Raw genomic sequence first — 13,380 nt, 5'->3', positions numbered from 1 at the left:
TCTTGCTTCTCGCGGCCACACAGGTTTGGGCCACTGGGTATGATGGGATGTGTTCTCACCTGAAGAACAGAACGTCTTTGAAAGCGGCTCAATATGGTAAACAGCCATCATGCAGGCCTCCGCCACCGCTGTGTCGTGGAACTCAATGCCGTGGTGTCCTGACCCTGTCACTGTCCAGCATTCCAGGAACGTTCAGGGATTCCGTCACATCAGGAGACCGTGATCGGTTTCTCCTGCTGTGCAAGGTTCACTGCAGACGCACAGATGAAGGTGTCAGGAGAGGAACTGCCAAGCGACGAGAAGAGGAGGCATGAGGCTTTCCCAGACTGAGGGTTGTTGGTCTTAGTATCTCTGCAGTGATCCTGTCCAGGGTGGGAAAGGGAAATGAGGGCCATTGATAATTCAGAGCATGGCCCCCTTGTGTGCAACTCGACCAAAAAAGAAAACACGTTCACCTTTTCTACCATGTTATTTTGTGTATTTGGACCAGGTGGAGGGTTGGGTGGTCAGAGTATTCACCCAGGGCAAATCAGGTGTGGTGGGGCTTTGAAACCACTGCCTGTGGACCCCTGAGTCTGTGGCAGAGTGGGCCATACGATGGAAATGTTGGACGTAGCTATGGCATTACCCGGGGTGGTTAGGAGGCTAAGGTCCTGTAGAGAAGGGCAGAGATGCAAGGAGCAGGGGGCACAGAGAGCCTGCTGTCCTGGAGCCTTGTTCCACACACGTGAGAAGGATACACGGGAGAAGTCCTGGGCCCGTGCTGCCCAGGATAAGCCCGTCAGGCAGCACCCTCCCTCACGAAGGAGCACACACTTGCATGGTCGAACAGTAAATGTCAGCTGTGCTGAGGTAGGCTGTCCGTCTGAAACCCCAGGCATCCTAGCAGGCACAGGGTGTGAGCCTGGCATGCCAGCACGCGATTGCAACCTCCCTGGCAGTGCAGAAAGGCGAGGAGGGCACAAGTGTGGGGTTTATGTTTGTGTCCCTCTGCCGGCGTCTGCCTTTGAGTCAGGGAAGTGGGAGGATGCAAGGATGTTTGGCTGGCTGCTTGTCCCAAGGGACCTTGGGACCGTGGGAGACAAGGAGGGCCCTGGGGTTCGCTCAGAGCCTGCTGGTTTTCAGTGGTCCTGCCAAAAGATACGTCATGGCTTGTGCTGAGCCCCCTGACGTGAATCCCTTCACTCCTCTGGGGTCTCATCCCTGGCTGTAAGGCCAGAGTGGCAAAGGTGACATTCTGATCTTGAGGGTGGATTCTGGCAGTCTCGCTGGAGCAGAATCTCTGATTTGGTCTTAGGGGATCTGCATCAGGTGAGACTCAGAGGGACCTTACTTTCCAGGTGTCCATGTTCGATGTCCCTGGGCACAGCTGGGGACTGCCTTTCTTGTCACGTGGTCTAGATCGGCAAGCAGGGATGCCTGTCTTTCCAGTGTCCTACCTGGTCCTAGTGAGAGCAAGTGAAATAAAGGTTTGGCATTTATCAAATGATTGAGGCCTTGGGTGAGATCAAGCCCTCTGTGTACAATTGAGATAGAAATCGGGGTTTCTGCCCAAGAAGGGCATGAGCTGTGGGCCTAAAAGGGCCAGTTTTCCAGTGCATCATCTGTGCAAGGACTCCATGGGTCTGGGTAGTAGTAAACTGTAGGGACTAGTTCTAGGGATGCCACCTTCCTTTTCTGGCCTCAGAACTCAGGCCTTGTACTGGAAGAGACCCTGTAGATGCATGTGTACCTTCTTCATGACATTGTATCATTCCCGGCTTGCCTCGGTCTCTTGTGGCTGTTGGAGCCTTGGGCATCTCGTTGGGCTATTCCAGCTACAGGGAGGGAGCGCTGGGGGCACAGGTAGGCAGGTGCACACAGAAAGTTCCAAGATAGGGATAAGAGGTGCCCTCAGCCAGAATGCTGTGGGCCGTAAGGGGTATAGGCATGCAATGGGGCACAGACTTGACACAGCAGGATCGCCAAAAACAGTGATAGGCGAGAAGCAGAGACAAAGAGAGATCTCTGCCCTATGGCTCTGGTGCCCATGAAGAGTGGAGGTCAAGTGTTGCAAACGTTGGTTTTGTACACACTCCCCTACAATCCAGACAGCAGCAGGCTCCTATCCCAGGGAGAAAAGTATCCAGCCACTTTGCGCCCCTGCCTAACATTTTGATACTCAGGGAGATCTCCCAGGGATGGGCAGTCCCATGGGACACAGCAGTGTGCTCTTTGGATTGCAGAGCAAGAACACATGGCTTGAAATTCCAGAGGCCAATTCAATGCCAGCACCTGCAGGAACGCCAGATGCAATAGCCATGCCCTCCCTGAATCCGAGTGTGGCCACGTGGGGGCGCTGGAGCCCAGGCAGCGGGGAAGCTGCCCTCTGGTCTAGGGGCGTTTCCCTAAGGGTGCCGCCCACTAGCCTCTCTGCCATTGGTCTCGATTTGACCCAGCAGCCTGAGCCTGTCTCACAGCTTAGGGGTCCCGCGTGTTGGGCTGATCTCCGAGCACCCTCTCCTGGCCTCTCCGGAACCCCTTTCTTCAGCCTCAGGCCACCCGCCACACAGCAGGCCCCACCTCCTGCCCATTCTGCTCTCAGCCCGCCCCAAAGAGCTAGTGAGCCACACCGGGTTACCTCAACCCGGCCGCCATTGCGCACCACTTACTCTGCTATTATGTCTGGTCCGTTCGCATCTGCTCCAGCTCGGGGTCACATCAATATTGCAGAGTAGTGTGAGAGGGGCCAGAGGAAGGTGGGAGCATCCCCGGACTCCAGACCTTCTTAGCTGGGAGCCCGGGTGCTCAGGGGGCAGTGGCCAGGGAGCCTGCCATCGTGATGCTGTGCACGGCTGGGACTTTGCAGCCACCAGGTGGCATAGCAGGCGAAGGGGTCACCCTCTACGTGGAGGAGGCGGTGGACAGCGGGAGGGCCCTGGTGGATGGAGACGAGGTGGGGATCGGGGGAGTGTGCCAGCTGTCGGCAGAAGACGTCATGGAGGAGGTGGAGGTTGTGGCAGATGAGTAGCAGGATCACGGGTCCTTCCAGGAGCTGGAGGAGAAGACGCTTGAGGAGCAGGGCCTGGAAAGACCTGGAGGCCCGAGTGAGCGGCCGGCGCCAAATGCGCTACAGGCACTGAGCGCCCTGCAGTTGGAAGTGAGCTGCCTGCATGAGGAAAACCACCGGGCCTCCGTTCGCTTCATGCACATGAACCATCTGAGGAGGAAGCGTCACTTGGCTCGGAGAAGCTCCATCCTCCAGGGCATCCTTGGTTTCTGGGCCAAAGCTGTATACTTCCTGCTGCAACTAGCTGTTTGCCTGTCAGAAAGAGGAGGAGGAGATGGAGCAGAAGCAAGAGCATGTGCAGGAGTGGAGGGTGCGGGTGTGTGGTGAGGAAACAGGAAGGGTGCTTAAGGCCTCTGACGGAAGTGTGGTCCTGAGCATTGGCAGGTTCCAAAGGCACAGCCGAGTGGTATCTGGTCAGAGCCACACCTGTAAGTGTCACAGCCATGACTCGGGGTTTCCCCATCAGGCCTGCGTCTGAGGAGGATCAGTACCCAGGGCCTCAAGATCAGGATGACCAGAGAGAGTACACTAGAGCAGCAACTGCAGACATTTATTGTTGTAAATGTGGATGATCCCCGGAAATAGCTGAGACATGGGAGTCTCGCGCGCACACACACACACACACACACACACACACACACACACACACACACACACACAGAGATACAGAAACATTCAGACACACATAGAAACACAAACACACCCCAGTTTCCTTCAGATTCGGTAGTCACAAGGAGTGCAAGTCCTAACCATGTTACCAGTGACATGCCACTACCCAGCAAACACAGGCCAGGAGGCGGGCAGGAGAGGTGAGAAATCGCCCCTGCTTTTGGGTTGCAGATCACCTGAGCTGCAGAACAGCACAGGGAACCCAGAGCCACCAGCAGGTCTGATGGTATTGCAGGGCCTGAAGATGTGAGTCGTGGCCGGGCAAGTGCGAGTGCCCAGCATCCTTGCAGATGCTTGTTCCAGTGTCCTTCTCCAGGCCAGACTAGGGCTGTTGCCCCTGGCTCTTCTTGGCCCAGCATGTGGCCTGAATGTCTATTTGACCCAAAGCAGATTATGAACCACCCTCAAGTGTCAATCATAATCAGCGCTCAGGATGAAGATTTTCTTAGGTACATGATCGACGTCAAGGTCAGCGAGGGAGGCTGAGGATGGGTGGGTATGGCACTTGACAGGGAGGTGGGGGATGGTGTTATCCAGGGGCTGTACTGTGAGACTTTGCAGAGGCGTCATGGAGGCTGTAAAGGCCCGCCTGGGCGGTAAGCAGAGGGCCCTCGATGCTTGCACATTTTCCCTCTTCCCTGTGCTGGCAGGTGCAGGTGCGGAGCCATCCACGGTCCTGCTGCAAGCTGATCTTCTCCTTTCAGGAAAACCCGTACTTCTGGAACACGGTGATTGTTAAGGAATATTAACTTGACATCACTGGTAAACGTACCTCCCAGTGTGGTGAGTGTGGGTACACAAGGGGCCCGGGGTTGGGGGTGTGGGTGGATGCTTCAGCTGCCACATCCGCCCCTGTCTCCCCTGCCTTTCTACAGCTATAAGGCACGTCGTTCCACACCAGTCCACTGGTTCTGGGACTTTGACCGGGGAGCACCCAGCCGCAGGCTGGACACCAGCTGCCTGAACTTTCTCAATTGGCTGTCAGGCCACAACTGCGCAGAATCGAACAGGATTGCTGAGGTACGTTTGGTTTGGGCCTGAACAGTTAGTGATTGATATTGGAGCTCTTGGCTTCTCAAGGGAGGGTTAGGGGCCTGGTGAGCCCCGGGCTGACCTTGGTCTTATTGCCATCAGATCATTGGCCAGGACGTGTGGGACGATCTCCTGAAGTACTACCCCAGGGAGGAAATTTGTGCCATGAGAGGTAGCTGACAGAAACACAGGTGGTGAGGGGGTCTGCAGGGGGGCCCCGAGGGAACAGCCGTGTAGAGGCTGGGGCACTGTCCTTTCCCAGATGGGGATCCTCAGGCTCATGCAAGCTGGCTGTGGAACCTGGGTTTGGGTCATGCACATAGCAGGTGATGTGCTGAGACTGGACGCGTGGGGACTCAGTGTGGCCGTGAGTGAAGGAAGTCTGCCTCCAAGCAGCTGTGGTTGCAATGCCAGAATCCTCGGTGATTCTGCTCGAGGCAGGGTGAATGATGTCTGTTAGAGTCATCCTTCAGTCAGTCGTGCTATCCCCGGCCTTCTGCTGCTCAGAAAGTTTGAGATTTTCTGGGTCCTTGCCTCCCGCCACTGCTCCTGGAATAGCCTATGACTGGAGGGCGTCCTCTCTGGGATCCCAGTGCACTTAGGTGCTGACTTTGGGGTCGTCTGTGCATTTCCACATCCACCACTCACTGTCTCACCGCCACCACGCAGGCCACGCTGGGACCGGCTTCAGGCCGGCTTGGGCAAATGCGGAAGAGCTGTGGGACGAGGTGGACAGGGGGCCCCAAAGCAAGGACATGGTGCCTACTGATGCCATTTCCCACATTGCTAGGCACGGGCGTCTTCAGCTACTGAGAGAGCTGTGTTCCCTCTTTGTGTTTGTGTCCTCATTCCCAGCATGTGTGTGTGTATATAGACACATGGTCTTGTGTCACCCGTGTTAATGTGGGTCTGTGTGTGTGTGTGTTTCTGGCTCAGGGCAGACGCACAGATGAAGGTGTTAGGAGAGGAACTGCCAAGTGACGAGAAGAACAGGCACGAGGCGTCCCCAGACTGAGGGTCATTGGTCGAAGTATCTCTTCAGAGATCCTGTCCAGGGTGTGAAAGTGGAAAGGAAGGCCAGTGATAATTCAGAGCATGGCTGCCATATGTGCAACTAGACTAAAGAGGAAAACACGTTCACATTTTCTTCCGTGTTATTTTGTGTATTGGGACCAGGTGGAGGGTTGGGTGGTCAGAGGATTCGGCCAGGGCCAATCAGGTGGGATGGGGCTTTGAAACCACTGCCTGTGGACCCCTGAGTCTGTGGCAGAGTGGGCCATACGATGGAAATGTTGGACGTGGCTATGGCAGGACCCGGGGTGGTGAGGTGGCTAAGGTCCTGTAGAGAAGGGCAGAGACCCGAAGGAGGAGGAGGCACAGAGAGCCTGCTGCCTGGAGCCTTGTTCCACACACGTGAGAAGGATACACAGGAGAAGTCCTGGGCCCGTGATGCCAAGGATCAGCCCGTCACGCAGCATGCTCCCTCCCGAAGGAGCACAAACTGGCACGATCGAACACTACATGACAGCTGTGCTGAGGTAGGCTGTCCGTGTGAAACCCCAGGCAAACTAGCAGGCACAGGGTGTGAGCGTGGCATGCAACCAGGCACTTGCAACCTCCCTGGCAGTACAGAAATGCGAGGAGGGCACATGGTGGTGTGTACATGTGTGTCCCTCTGCCGGCGTGTGCCTGTGAGGCAGGGAATTGGGAGGATGCAAGGATGGTGGGCTGGCTGCTTGTCCCAAGGGACCTTGGGGCAGTGGGAGACAAGGAGGGCCCTGTGGTCCGCTCAGAGCCTGTTGGTTTTCAGAGGACCTGCCAAAAGATACCTCAGGGTTCGGGCTGAAAGCCCTGACATGAATCCCTTCCCTCCTCTGGGATCTTGTCCCTGGATGTAAGGCCAGAGTGGCAAAGGTCACATTCTGATCTTGAGGGTGGATTCTGGCAGTCTCGCTGGAGCAGAATCTCCAATTTGGTGTTAGGGGATCTGGACCAGGCGACATTCAGAGGGATCCTACTTTCCAGGTGACCGTTTTCGATGTCCGTGGACACAGCTGGGGACTGCCTTCCTTGGCACGTGGGCTAGGTAGGCAAGCAGGGATGCCTGTATTTCCAGAGTCCTACCTGGGCCTAGTGAGAGCAACTGATATAAATGCTTGTCATTTATCAAATGATTGAGGCCTTGGGTGGGATCAAGCCCTCTGGGTGCACTTGAGATAGAAATGGTGCTTTCTGCCCAAGAGGGGCATGAGGTGTGGGCCTAAAAGGGCCAGTTTCCCAGGGCATCATCCGTTCCGGGACTCCGTGGGTCTGGGTAGTAGTAAACTGAAGGGACTAGTTCTAGGGATGCCACGTTCCCTTTCTAGCCTCAGATCCCATGCCTTGTACTGGAAGAGACCGTGTAGATGCATGTGCACCTTCTTCACGACATTGTATCAGTCCCAGGCCCAGGTCTCTTGGGGCTGTTGGAGCCTTGGGTATCTCGTTGGACTTTTCCAGCTACAGGGAGAGAGCACTGGGGGCACAGGTAGGCAGGTGCACACAGAACTCTCCAAGACAGAGAGGACAGTGGCCCTCAGCTAGAATGCTCTGGGCCCTAAGGGGTATAGGCATGCAATGGGGCACAGACTTGACAAGGAATGATGTAGAGACGTGCACACTGAGAAAGCAGTTCTCCAAGTCAGCTGAGCCCAAAGGCCCTTGTTTTCTGGTTCCCTGAAGGAAAGCACAGGGAATGGAATCATGCCAACATGACTGGTACTGTGAACCTGCCCAAGGTTATGGGAGAATGTGGAACACAGGCGCAAGTCACTCAGCTGTCCACACCGAGCACTTCCACGCCTGCCAGACGCTCTGCAGGTCTGTGCCTGTCATGAACAATGCCAAGATTTTGTTAACCTTGATCACACGTCACAGAGAGAAGTGCAAGCTGACAGGATCAACGAGCAAGTGAAGGAAAATAACGTGGACAAGGAATGTCAGGTGCTTCCCAAAATCGATGTTCCTGGACAAGAAAGCCTGTACTTCCGCACATGTGTAAGTCTCCTCTCAGGGATGTGAGTGTGGACATGTGGACATGTGTGCATATTCGTGCGCAGAAGCGCCTACCAGTACACTTGTGAGGGTGAGCAGTAGGAAGACACGTAGATAGGTGATGCAAGAAAGGACAGCAGAAATATGAAGGGAACATAGAGTCTGGCCAGCAGAAGCAGTGAAGCCAGGGAATCATGCCCTATTGTCTCACTGAGTTAGCAATTTCTACATGGAAACCGATGTCTGCAGCCCAGAGCTCTGGCAGAAAGGAGAGGCAGGAGGAAATCACCTGGGCGTGACTGGTGAGTGCAGAGGAGCCGAGACACAGACTAGGCTGCAGTCCCAGGCACAGAAGCTGCAGTGGGTGAGCCAACAGCTCTTTGGACAACGAGCTACGAGGGCCTTGTCATCCTTCTTAAGTTCTGGGCATTCTTTCTGTGTCCTGGCCAGGAGCATGAGCACCCCTTGCCTTTTGTGTAAGGTTTCAGAGATACAGCGGCACTGGAGCATAAGCAGATGCTACCTGCAGAATCAACGAGTGTGAGACATCTCTCTTTGTACACTTTGCAGAACACAGATACCGCATATGAGGACTATAGGAAGGATGGCTTAGGTTGGTTGTCTTGCTGGTACCAGCCACACAGGTTTGGGCCACTTGGTAGGCTGGGATGTGTTCTCACCTGGAGAAGAGAACCTGTTTTAATGGGCCTGGATAGTGTAAATGGGCCATCGTGCAGGCCTCCGGCACTGGTGTGTCGTGGAACTCAGTGCGGTGGTGTCCTTAGCCTCTCACTGGGAGGCATTCCAGCAAGGTTCAGGGAGTTCTGTCTTGCCAGCAGACTGTGACCAGTTTCTCCCTCTGCACAAGGTGTGGCCATGCCGCCAGAGTCCTGTGCAGTGTTCATGTCTGCCCAGCCAGGGAAGGAGGGTCGCCTGTCCCCTTCTGTGCTTCAGCAGTGACCACCCACTGTGTGCTTTCCAGTTTGAGAGAGCACTCTCCGACCCTGTGGCCCAGAACAGTCTCATCTGCCGTGGGTGTGACTCATTCAGAAGGAGAAGGACTTGACTTCACTTCAAGGTGAAGCGTCTCTTCTGAGCGCTGCTGTCCGGATTATGGCAGAGGACCACAGCACCACTTAGAGTTGGAGAAACACAGACAGCATTCCCTGGTGCACACACATCAGGATTGCCAGAAACAGTGACAGGCCAGAAGCAGAGACAAAGAGAGAGATCTCTGCACTATGGCACTGGTGCCCCTGAAGAGTGGAGCTCAACTGTTGCAAACGTTGGGTTTGTACACACTCCCCTACCTTCCAGACAGCAGCAGGCTCCTATCCCAGGGAGGAAAGTATCCAGCCACTTTGTGCCCCTGCCTAACCTTTAGATACTCAGGGAGATCTCCCAGGGATGGGCGGTCCCATGGGATACAGCAGTGTGCTCTGTGGATTGCAGAGCGAGAACACATGGCTTGAAATTCCAGAGGCCAGTTCAATGCCAGCGCGGTCAGAAACGTCAGAAGCAATAGCCCTGCCCTCCCTGAAGCCGAGTGTGGCCACGTGGGGGCGCTGGAGCCCAGGCAGCGGGGAAGCCGCCCTCTGGTCTAGGGGCGTTTCCCTCAGGGTGCCGCCCACTACCCTCTCTGCCATTGGTCTCGATTTGACCCAGCAGCCTGAGCCTGTCTCACAGCCTAGGGTCCCGCGTGTTGGGCTGATCTCCGAGCACCCTCTCCTGGCCTCTCCGGAACCCCCTTCTTCAGCCTCAGGCCACCCGCCACACACCAGGCCCCACCTCCTGACCACTCCGCTCTCACCCTGCCCCAAAGAGCGAGGGAATCACACCCGGTTACCTCAACCCGGTCGCCATTGCACACCACTTGCTGTGCTATTATGTCCGGTCCCTTCGCCTCTGCTCCAGCTCGGGGTCACAGCCATGTCCCAGAGGAGCGTGAGAGGGGGCCAGAGGAAGGGGGAGCCTCCCGGGACTCCGGACCTTCTTAGCTGGAAGCCGGGTGCTCAGGGTGCAGTGGCCAGGGGGCCTGCCGTGCGATGCCGTGCACGGCTGGGACTTGGCAGCCACCAGGTGGCACAGCAGCCGACGAGGTCACCCTCTACGTGAAGGAGGCGGTGGAGGACAGCGGGGGGCCGTGGTGGATGGAGACGAGGTGGGGATCGGGCGAGTGTGCCAGCTGTTGGCGGAAGACGTTATGGAGGAGGTGGAGGTTGTGGCAGATGAGGAGCGGGATCAGGGGCTCTCCCAGGAGCTGAAGGAGAAGACGCTGGAGGAGCAGGGCCTGGAAAGACCTGGAGGCCCGAGTGAGCGGCCAGCGCCCAATGTGCTACAGGCACTGACAGCCCTGCAGTTGGAAGTGAGCTCCCTGCATGAGGAAAACCGCCGGGCCTCCGTTCGCTTCATGCACATGAACCATCTGAGGAGGAAGCGTCACTTGGCTCAGAGAAGCTCCATCTTCCAGGGCATCCCTGGTTTCTGGGCCAAAGCGGTATCCTTCCTGCTGCAACTAGCTGTTTGCCTGTCAGGAAGAGGAGGAGGAAGTGGATCAGAAGCAGGAGCATGTGCAGGAGTGGGGGGTGCGGGTGTGTGGCGAGGGAACAGGAAGGGTGTTGCAGGCCGCTGACGGAAGTGTGGTCCTGGGCACTGGCAGGTTCCAAAGGCACAGCCGAGTAGTATCTGGTCAGAGCTACATCTGTAAGTGTTACAGCCATGACTCGTGGTTTCCCCTTCAGGCCTGCGTCTGAGGAGGATCAGTACCCAGGGCCTCTAGATCAGGATGACCAGAGAGAGTACACTAGAGCAGCAACTGCAGACATTTATTGTTGTAAATGTGGATGATCCCCGGAAATAGCTGAGACATGGGAGTCTCGCATGCACACACACACACACACACACACCCAGAGATACACACACATTCAGACACATATACAAACACAAACACACCCCTGTTTCTTTCAGATTCGGTAGTCACAAGCACTGCAAGTCCTAACCATGTTACCAGTGACATGCCACCAACCAGCAAACACAGGCCAGGAGGCGGGCAGGAGAGGTGAGAAATCGCCCCTGCTTTGGGGTTGCAGACTACCTGAGCTGCAAAACAGCACAGGGAAGCCAGATCCACCAGCAGGTCTGATGGTATGGCAGGGCCTGAAGACATGAGTCGTGGCCGGGCAAGCGCGAGTGCCCAGCATCCTTGCAGATGCTTGTTCCAGTGTCCTTCTCCAGGCCAGACTAGGGCTGTTGCCCCTGGAATGTGCCCCTCTTCTTGGCCCGGCATGTGGCATGAATGTCTGCTTGCCCCAAAGCAGATTATGAACCAGCCTCAAGTGTCAATCATAATCAGCACTCAGGATGAAGATTTTCTTAGGTACATGATCGACTTCAAGGTCAGTGAGGGAGGCTGAGGATGGGTGGGTATGGCACTTGACAGGGAGGTGGGGGATGGTGTTATCCAGGGTCCTGTACTGTGAGACTTTGCAGAGGCGTCATGGAGGCTGTAAAGGCCCGCCTGGGCGGCAAGCAGAGGCCCCTAGAATTTGCAACTTTTCCCTCTTCCCTGTGCTGGCAGGTGCAAGTGCGGAGCCATCCACGGTCCTGCTGCAAGCTGATCTTCTCCTTTCAGGATAACCCGTACTTCTGGAACACGGTGATTGTTAAGGAATATTACCTTGACATCACTGGTAAACGTACCTCCCAGTGTGGTGAGTGTGGGTACAAAAGGGGGCCGGGGTTGGGGGTGTGGGTGGATGCTTCAGCTGCCACATCCGCCCCGGTCTCCCCTGCCTTTCTACAGCTATAGGACACGTTGTTCCACACCAGTCCACTGGTTCTGGGACTTTGAACTGGGAGCACCCATCCGCAGGCTGGACACCAGGAGCCTGAACTTTCTCAATTGGCTGTCAGGCCACAACTGCGCAGAATTGAACAGGATTGCTGAGGTGCGTTTGGTTTGGGCCTGTGCACAGTTAGCGATTGATATTGGAGCTCTTGGCTTCTCACGGGAGGGTCTGGGGCCTGGTGAGCCCCGGGCTGACCTTGGTCTTATTGCCATCAGATCATTGGCCAGGACGTGTGGGACGATCTCCTGAAGTACTACCCCAGGGAGGAAATTTGTGCCATGAGAGGTAGCTGACAGAAACACAGGTGGTGAGGGGGTCTGCAGGGGTGCCCTGAGGGGACATCCGTGTAGAGGCTGGGGCACTGTCCTTTCCCAGATGGGGATCCTCAGGCTCATGCAAGCTGGCTGCGGAGCATGGGTTGGGTCATGCACATAACAGGTGACGTGCTGAGAATGGACGCGTGGGGACTCAGTGTGGCCGTGAGTGAAGGAAGTCTGCCTCCAAGCAGCTGTGGTTGCAATGCCAGAATCCTCGGGGATTCTGCTCAAGGCAGGGTGAATGATGTTTGTCAGAGTCATCCTTCAGTCAGTCGTGCTATCCCCGGCCTTCTGCTGCTCAGAAAGTTTGAAATTTACTGGGTCCTTTCCTCCCGCCACTGCTCCTGGGATAGCCTATGACTGGAGGGCGTCCTCTCTGGGGTCCCAGTGCACTTAGGTGCTGACTTTGGGGTCGTCTGTGAATTTCCACATCCACCACTTGCCGTCTCACCGCCACCACGCAGGCTGCGCTGGGACCGGCTTCAGGCCGGCTTGGGCAAATGCGGAAGAGCTGTGGGACGAGGTGGACAGGGGGCCGCATGGCAAGGACATGGTGCCTATTGATGCCATTTCCCACATTGCTGGGCATGGGCCACTGAGAGAGCTGTGTTCCCTCTTTGTGTTTGTGTCGCCATTCCCAGCATGTGTGTGTATACACGCACGTGGTCTTGTGTCACCCGTGTTAATGTGGGTCTGTGTGTGTGTGTGTGTGTGTTTCTGGCTCAGGGCAGAGGCACAGATGAAGGTGTCAGGAGAGGAACTGCCGAGGGATGAGAGAGGAGTCATGAGGCGTCCCCAGTCTGAGGGTCATTGGTCGAAGTATCTCTGCAGTGATCCTGTCCAGGGTGGGAAAGTGGAAAGGAACGCCAGTGATAATTCAGACCACAGCTCCCAGTGTGCAACTAGACCAAAAAGGAAAACACGTTCACATTTTCTTCCGTGTTATTTTGTGTATTTGGACCAGGTGGAGGGTTGGGTGGTCAGAGGATTCGGCCAGGGCAAATCAGGTGGGGTGGGGCTTTGAAACCACTGCCTGTGGACCCCTGAGTCTGTGGCAGAGTGGGCCAGATGATGGAAATGTTGGACGTGGCTATGGCAGGACCCGGGGTGGTGAGGAGGCTAAGGTCCTGTAGAGAAGGGCAGAGACCCGAAGGAGGAGGAGGCACAGAGAGCCTGCTGCCTGGAGCCTTGTTCCACACACGTGAGAAGGATACACAGGAGAAGTCCTGGGCCCGTGGTGCCCAGGATCAGCCCGTCACGCAGCATGCTCCCTCCCGAAGGAGCACAATCTGGCACTATCAAACAGTAAACGTCAGCTGTGCTGAGGTAGGCTGTCCGTGTGAAACCCTAGGGAAACTAGCAGGAACAGGGTGTTACAATGGCATGCCACCAGGCAGTTGAAACCTCCCTGGCAGTACAGAAATGCGAAGAG

General features: G+C 56.0%; 2 pseudogenes; both read left to right on the top strand.

Annotated features, from left to right (window-relative positions):
- Positions 1–2,660: 2,660 nt before the first annotated feature.
- LOC122436477 lies at positions 2,661–5,867 on the top strand (annotated as a pseudogene).
- Positions 5,868–9,495: 3,628 nt separating this feature from the next.
- On the top strand, positions 9,496–11,947 carry LOC122436478 (annotated as a pseudogene).
- Positions 11,948–13,380: the final 1,433 nt, after the last annotated feature.

This window comes from Cervus canadensis, chromosome Y (genome assembly GCF_019320065.1).
Source record: "Cervus canadensis isolate Bull #8, Minnesota chromosome Y, ASM1932006v1, whole genome shotgun sequence".
NCBI lineage: Eukaryota > Metazoa > Chordata > Mammalia > Artiodactyla > Cervidae > Cervus > Cervus canadensis.
Note: the sequence above shows the minus strand (reverse complement) of the source record. Positions and strands in the feature narration are given on the sequence as shown.